The sequence below is a fragment of the Macaca mulatta genome, chromosome 7 (assembly GCF_049350105.2).
Source record: "Macaca mulatta isolate MMU2019108-1 chromosome 7, T2T-MMU8v2.0, whole genome shotgun sequence".
Taxonomy (NCBI): Eukaryota; Metazoa; Chordata; class Mammalia; order Primates; family Cercopithecidae; genus Macaca; species Macaca mulatta.
The window spans coordinates 147,498,519-147,506,583 of record NC_133412.1 but is presented as its reverse complement, the minus strand read 5'-3'; the positions used below and the strand labels follow the sequence as shown (position 1 = coordinate 147,506,583).

Here is an 8,065-nt window from a genome sequence, read left to right as displayed (position 1 = left end):
TTTGAGTGTGGGTATGTGTGAAATATATTAACACATATAAGTTTGCATATATATAAAACATTTCTGGAAAGATTCCTAAGAAGCTATGAACAGCTTGGCTCTGGGGTGGAAGACAAACTCATTTTTCATTATATGCCCTATCATCTTTTGTGAAATTTTTTTTAACCACATGCTTTTCAATTTTTCAATTAAAAAACTAGTTAATTAAATGAAACAATAGGGCATAGACATTTTTCAATGTTTAATATTAATGTCACATTTAGCTCTTATTATTGCCAGGTAATGTTTAAGTCTTAATATCTATTAACTTGTTTATTCCCCACAACAACCCTCTGATGTGGACACTATTATTACCCTCATTTACAGTTTTAAAAAACTGAGGCTGGGTGCAGTGGCTCATGCCTGTAATCTCAGCACTTTTGGAGGTCAAGACAGGAGGACCACTTGAGGCCAGGAGTTCAACAGCCTAGGCAACATAGTGAGGACCTGTCTCTACCCCCTCAAATTTTTTTTAAAGAACATTTTAAAAACCTCGCCGGGTGCAGGGGCTCACGCCTGTAATCCTACCACTTTGGGAGGCCAAGGTGGGCGGATCACTTCAGGTCAGGAGTTTGAGACTAGCCTGGCCAAGATGGTGAAACCCCATCTCTGCTAAAAATACAAAATTTAGCCGAGTGTGGTGGCACATGTCTGTGATCCCTGCTACTTGGGAGGCTGAGGCAGGAGAATCACTTGAACCCGGGAGGCGGAGGCTGCAGTGAGCCGGGATCATGCCACTGCACTACAGCCTGGGTGACTGAGCAAGACTCTGTCTTAAAATAAATAAACAAATAAATAAACAAATAAATAAATAAATAAATAACAGAGGCAGCATGCCCCCAAGGTCACACAAATACGAAGTGATAGAGTGGGATTTGAACCCACGCAATCTGGCTCTGAAGCCCATGTTCTGAATCACTATGGCAATGCTACTGCTCCTTTTCTTTTTTTTTTTTTTTTTGAGACAGAGTTTTGCTTTTGTTGCCCAGGCTGGAGTGCAATGGCATGATCTTGGCTCACCACAAACTCCGCCTCCCAGGTTCAAGCGATTCTCCTGCCTCAGTCTCCCGAGTAGCTGGGATTATAGGCATGCGCCACCATGCCCGGCTAATTTTGTATTTTTAGTAGAGACGGGGTTTCTCCATGTTGGTCAGGCTGGTCTCGAACTCCCAACCTCAGGTTATCTGCCTGCCTCAGCCTCCCAAAGTGCTGGGATTACAGGCGTGAGCCATGGCACCCGGCCATCTCCTTCTTATTAATAGCTGCAAAATATATTCTACAAAGTGAGGGTGTCATATTTTGTTTAACTGCTCCTCCTTTGATAAGCATTCTGGTTGCTTCTAGGATTTTGCTATTACCTTCTATGCTGTAGAAACATCCTTGTGATTGACCCTTTGTCCTTTGTGCTTTTGGGTAAAGATATTTATAAGAGAATTCCTGGAAATAAAACTACTGCATCATCTAAAATTTGATAGTTATTACCAAATTATTTTCCTTTTTTAAAAAAAACATCAATTTGTCTTCCCTTTATCTATGTATAAGAGTGAGGAAGTAGCACAGGACTCTAGTAGCTGAAATAAGAGAAGTTCGGTCCCATTAGAAAACAGTATAAGCAGAGACAGTGACCTGTGGGTTTTAAAATTTTATTTATTTACTTTTAGAAACAAGGTCTTGCTGCATTGCCCAGGCTGGAGTGCAGTTGTATGATCATAGTTCAATGCAGCCTGGAACTCCTGGGCTCAAGCCATCCTCCTGCCTTAGCCTCCGTTGTGGAGGCTACAGTGAGCCTTAGCCTCACTGTGTGTTTTTTGAGGTTAGGGATTGTCTTGTTTATCTTTGTTCAACAAATAGCACAAGAATCACTTAAGGACTTTAAGTGGTCTGTTGATCTAGTTTACATTTGCACACATTTCTCTGGCTGCTTTGTAAAAACTGGATTAGAGCAGGGGGAAATTCCAGTGTAGAAACCCAGTTAGAAGGTTTTGCAAATATTTGTTAAACAAATAGCTATTGTGCTGTTACGAGTGCTTCTGGAAAATGGGGACAGAGAAGGTGTGAACACAACAGACATGATCCATGCCCTCCTGGGGTGGAGCGAGAGAGGCATGAATGAAGTAAACGCACAAAATGAAAATATAACCAGCTGCAATAAATGCTAGAAGCAGGGAAAAGTGAGGTGCTGTGGGAGGAAACAATGAAGGGTGGTTAGGAAAAGACTCTCTGGGGAAGGAACATTCACAGTGGGGATGGAAGGAAGAATAAAAATTAACAGAAGAGTAGAGGAAAACAAGGTTGGTTTTCTAGCCCCTAAAGAGGTTCAAACAGAAATTAGCTGGGCGTGGTGGCATAAGCCTGTAATCCCACCTACTTGGGAGGATGAGGCACAAGAATCACTTTAACCCGGGAGGCAGAGGTTGCAGTGAGCTGAGATTATACCACAGCATTCCAGCCTGGGCAACAGAGCAAGACTCTGTCTCAAAAAAAAAAAACAGAAGTTGGAGCAATGGGCAAGGCCAGGGCATAAGAAGCCTTGAAGAGCAGGGCGCAGTGGCGCGCGCCTGTAATCTCAGCACTTTGGGAGGCTGAGGCCGGCATATCACTTGAAGTCAGGTGTTCGAGACCAGCTTGACCAAAATGGCAAAACCCCATCTCTACTAAAAATACAAAAATTAGCTGGGCGTGGTGGCAGCCACCAGTAATCCCAGCTACTCAGGAGGCTGAGGCAGGAGAATCTCTGGAACCCAGGAGGCAGAGGTTGCAGTGGGCCGAGATCACACCACCGCACTCCAGCCTGAACAACAAGAGCGAAACTCTGTCTCAAAAAAAAAAAGCCTTGAAGGGCTTTAAATGGACTGTTGATCTGGTTTCCATTTGTTCAGATTTCTCTGGCTGCTTTGTAGAAACTGGATTAGAGCAGGAGGAAATTCAAGTATAGAAACCCAGTTTCGCAGAAGGACATGAAAATGAGATAATAGTAGCTGGCCTAAAGGGGTAGAAGAGGAACCTATAAGCTAAAAGAATGTTAAATGACATATGATCAATTGCAATTTGTAGACCTTATTTGGATCCCGAATTTTTTTTTTCTTTTTTTTTTTTGTAGAGATGGGGGTCTAGCTATGTTGCCCAGGCTGATCTTGAACTCCTGGGCTCAAGCAAACCTCTGGCCTTGACCTCCCAAAGTTCTGAGACCACAGGTGTGAGCCACTGTGCCCAAGTAGATTGTGAATTTTTTTTTTTTTTTTTGAGACGGAGTCTCGCTCTGCCGCCCAGGTTGGAGTACAGTGGCCGGATCTCAGCTCACTGCAAGCTCCGCCTCCCAGGTTTACGCCATTCTCCTGCCTCAGTCTCCCGAGTAGCTGGGACTACAGGCGCCCGCCACCTCGCCCGGCTAGTTTTTTGTATTTTTAGTAGAGACGAGGTTTCACCGTGTTAACCAGGATGGCCTCGATCTCCCGACCTCATGATTCGCCCGTCTCGGCCTCCCAAAGTGCTGGGATTACAGGCTTGAGCCACCGCGCCCGGCCAGATTGTGAATTTTTTTAAAACCTAGAAAAGAAAAAAATAAAATAAAAAGAAAATATCGATCACAGTTATGAGCTAATTAGAAATTTGAACTAATTTTAAGTTGGCCCTAAACCTGGTGGCTCACACCTGTAATCCCAGCACTTTGGGAGGCTGAGGCGGGCGGATCACAAGGTCAGGAGTTCAAGACCAGCCTGGCGAATATGGTGAAACCCCGTCTCTACTAAAAAAACAAAAATTAGCCAGGCGTGGTGGTGGACGCCTGTAGTCCCAGCTGCTTGGGAGGCTGAGGCAAGAGAATTGCTTGAACCCAGGAGGCAGAGGTTGCAGTGAGCCAAGATCGCGCCATTGCACTCTGCCTGGGCAACAGAGCGAGACTCCGTCTCAAAAAAAAGAAAAAAAAAATTGGATCTTATCCAAAAGATAACTCTGAAATATAAACTCAAATATTAACAACCAATATGATATATGGCCTTTTGCTATGCTTCATTATGATTTTTTCTATACAGATATTTACATCTATATTTTCATAGTTGAGATCACACTTTACATCAAGTTTAGTATTGGTGTAATACTTTTTTTGTTCAATGCAATACAATCTGTTTTATTGTGAAAGCTGAATTAAAATTAAAAGATCTATAAAAAACTGTCATTTTTGGCTTTCAAAAGCACCAACTTTCATGATCAAAAAAGGCCACAACAGGGCCAGGCGCAGTGGCTCATGTCTGTAATCTCAACACTTGGGGAGGTGGAGGCGGGTGGATCAACTGAGGTCAGGAGTTCAAGACCAGCCTGGCCAACATGGTGAAACCCCATCCCTACCAAAAATACAAAAAATTAGCCAGGAGTGGTGGCGGGTGCCTGTAATCCAACTACCCAGGAGGCTGAGGCAGGAGAATCACTTGAACTTGGGAGGCAGGGGTTGCAGTGAGCTGAGATCCAGCCTGGGCAATAAGAGTGAAACTCTGTCTCAACAACAACAACAACAAAAAAGGCCACAACAGTTAAGATTGTATTACTTGATTTTATTGTATACTAAGTGGTGGGCACAGAGCAATTCTCCTTATAAAGTACACAATTACTCAGAACATTTTAAATAATGCACATTTTTTTTTTTTTTTTTTTTTTTTTGAGACGGAGTCTTGCTGTGTCACCCAGGCTGGAGTGCAATGGCCAGATCTCGGCTCACTGCAAGCTCCGCCTCCCGGGTTCACGCCATTCTCCTGCCTCAGCCTCCCGAGTAGCTGGGACTACAGGCACCCGCCACCTCGCCCGGCTAGTTTTTTTTTCTATTTTTTATTAGAGACGGGGTTTCACCGTGTTAGCCAGGATGGTCTCGATCTCCTGACCTCGTGATCCACCTGTCTCGGCCTCCCAAAGTGCTGGGATTACAGGCTTGAGCCACCGCGCCCGGCCTATAATGCACATTAAAGCAAGTATTCATTTTACAAGTTGTTCTGCAATCTAAACATACAATAGCTTGGAGAACAACAGTTAGAAAACAAAAGCCAATGTAAAAAGACAGATTAAAACAACTAGAGGCCAGGAGCGGTGGCTCTCCCGGGAAATCCTAACACTTTGGGAGGCTGAGGCAGAAGCATCGCTTGAGCTCAGGAGTTCTAGACCAGCCTGGGCAACATAGTGAGACCTCATCTCTACTGAAAAAAAAAAACTTAAAGATTATCTAGGCATGTTGGCACACACCTGTAGCCCCAGCTACTCAGGAGATTGAGGTGGGAGGAGTTGGAGACTGCAGTGAGCCATGATTATTATCCCACTGCACTCTACCTGGACCACAGAGCAAGAACCTGTCAAAAAAAAAAAAAAAAACACACACACACACACACACAAACCAAGTACAATTAGAACAGTATAGGTTTTATACGGCTTGGATTTCACAGTTTTCTTAACTGCATCATCAGTGTCAGAAATCTGTTCCTGGCCAGGTGCAGTGGCTCACACCCATAATCCCAGCACTTAGGGAGGCAAAGGTGGATTACTTGAGCCTAGGATTCAAGACTAGCCTGAACAACACAGTGAGACAACTCACCCCACACTTGCCTTCTCTACAAAGAAAATTTTTTTTTTTTTTTTTTTTTTGAGACAGAGTCTCGCTCTGTCGCCCAAGCTGGAGTGCAGTGGCCGGATCTCAGCTCACTGCAAGCTCCGCCTGCCGGGTTTATGCCATTCTCCTGCCTCAGCCTCCCAAGTAGCTAGGACTACAGACGCCCGCCACCACGCCCGGCTAATTTTTTGTATTTTTTTTAGTAGAGACGGGGTTTCACCGGGTTAGCCAGGATGGTCTCGATCTCCTGACCTCGTGATCCGCCCGTCTCGGCCTCCCAAAGTGCTGGGATTACAGGCTTGAGCCACCGCGCCCGGCCAAAAAATTTTTTTTTAATTAGCTGTGTGTGATGCCAGCAAGCACCTATAGTCCCAGCTACTAGGGAGGCTGAGGTGGATCACTTGAGCCCAGGAGATGGAGGCTACAGTGAGCTGTGATCCCACCACTGCACTCCAGCCTGGGTAACAGAGCAAGACTCTGTCTCAAAATAAAAATAAAAAAAAATGTGTGCGTATATATATATATATGTGTGTGTGTGTGTGTGTGTATATATATATATATAAAATCTTTAAATTTAAATTTTAAAAAATCTTAAACTTAAATTTAAATTTTAAAAAATCTGTTCCTTCAGCTGGCTCCTTTGCTCCAGATTCAAGGAAATACCTTCTCTTCCTGGTTTCATTTCACCTTCTGGATCCATCCAATTATCTAATATCAATTCCCCTTTAAAATCCCAAACACTGGCGTGGCATGGTGGCTCACACCTGTAATCCTAGCACTTTGGGAGGTCAAGGCAGGCAGATCAGTTGAGGTCAGGAGTTCGAGACTAGCCTGGCCAACATGGTGAAACCCCGTCTCAACATAAAAGACAGAAATTAGCCAGGCATGGTGGTGAGTGCATGCAGTCCCAGCTACTTGGGAGGCTGAGGCAGGAGAATCACTTGAACCGCGGAGGCAGAGGTTGCAGTGAGCCAAGATCGTGCCATTGCACTCCAGCCTTGGGGGACAAGTCTAAAAAAAAAAAAAAAATCCCACACACTAATGTACTTCATTTTCCTAACCTGAAACATCAGGTTTTCATCTGTGCTGCTGCTGCTGTTCTCTTTGGAAGATGACAGAGCTCTTCAAGTTTCACCAGTCTTTTGCTTCTTTACAGGTCTTTCTGGAGCAACCTGCTTTTTCCTCTTTAACTTTTTGTCAACATCACTGTCAGAACCACTGCTAGAAGAGCTTGAAGAAGCAAGTTCCTTTGATTTGCGCATTGCTGTCCTCCACTGCACTCCAGTAGCCAAACACCCTCCTGCTTTCTCACTGGCAACGCTGGTGTATTACTTCTTCTTCTTCTTTTTCTTCTTCTTTTTTTTTTTTTTTTGAAATAGAGTCTCACTCTGTCACCCAGGCTGGAGTGCAATGGCACAATCTCAGCTCACTGCAACCTCCACCTCCCGGGTTCAAGCAATTCTCCTGCCTCAGCCTCCCAAGTGGATGGGATTACATGTGCCGCCACCACACCTGGCTAATTTTTGTATTTATAGTAAAGATGGGATTTCACCATGTTGGCCAGGCTGGTCTTGAACTCCTTACCTCAGGTTATTTGCCCGCCTCAGCCTCCCAAAGTGCTGGGATTACAAGCGTGAGCCGCCCTGCCCGGCCTGCTACTTCTTTTTTTTTTTTTCTTTTTTTGAGACGGAGTCTCGCTCTGTCCCCCAGGCTGGAGTGCAGTGGCCGGATCTCAGCTCACTGCAAGCTCCGCCTCCCGGGTTTATGCCATTCTCCTGCCTCAGCCTCCCGAGTAGCTGGGACTACAGGCGCCCACCACCTCGCCTGGCTAGTTTTTTGTATTTTTTAGTAGAGAGGGGGTTTCACCGTGTTAGCCAGGATGGTCTCGATCTCCTGACCTTGTGATCCACCCGTCTCGGCCTCCCAAAGTGCTGGGATTACAGGCTTGAGCCACCGCGCCCGGCCCAAACTAGGACATTTTTTAGAGTGAAAGGGGACAAGATCTGTAAACCTAAATTACCCTAGAGAGGTGAGGTTGCTTGCTTTAATACTTTGGTTGCCTTATTAATTTTTCAAAAATTGTATCCTACTTTTTTGGTTTTCAAAATAAGAAAGACATACTTGAATAAAGTTATTTCCTCTTCAAAGTCTTCCTAGATTCCACTTTTCCCCATGCTGAGTTAAATGCCTCTCTTTGGTTCTGGGGCAGTGGTTCTCAATGCTAGGGGGTGGAGTAAAGTTCCATTCCAGTAAAGCTGGAATTTTGGTCCTTTCTCCCCAAGGGACATTTGGCAATGTTTAGAGACATTTTGGGATGCCTGGGTCACAGGGAATGCTACTGGCATCTAGTGGGTAGAGGCCTGGGATACAGCTAAACATTCTACATTGCAGAGGAAAGCCTACTCAACAAAGAATGATCAGGCCCCAAAACTTAATGGC

The 8,065-nt window shown here is 44.8% G+C and overlaps 1 pseudogene; it reads right to left on the bottom strand.

Annotated features, from left to right (window-relative positions):
• Positions 1-2,057: 2,057 nt before the first annotated feature.
• On the bottom strand, positions 2,058-7,018 carry LOC144329792 (activated RNA polymerase II transcriptional coactivator p15-like; annotated as a pseudogene).
• Positions 7,019-8,065: the final 1,047 nt, after the last annotated feature.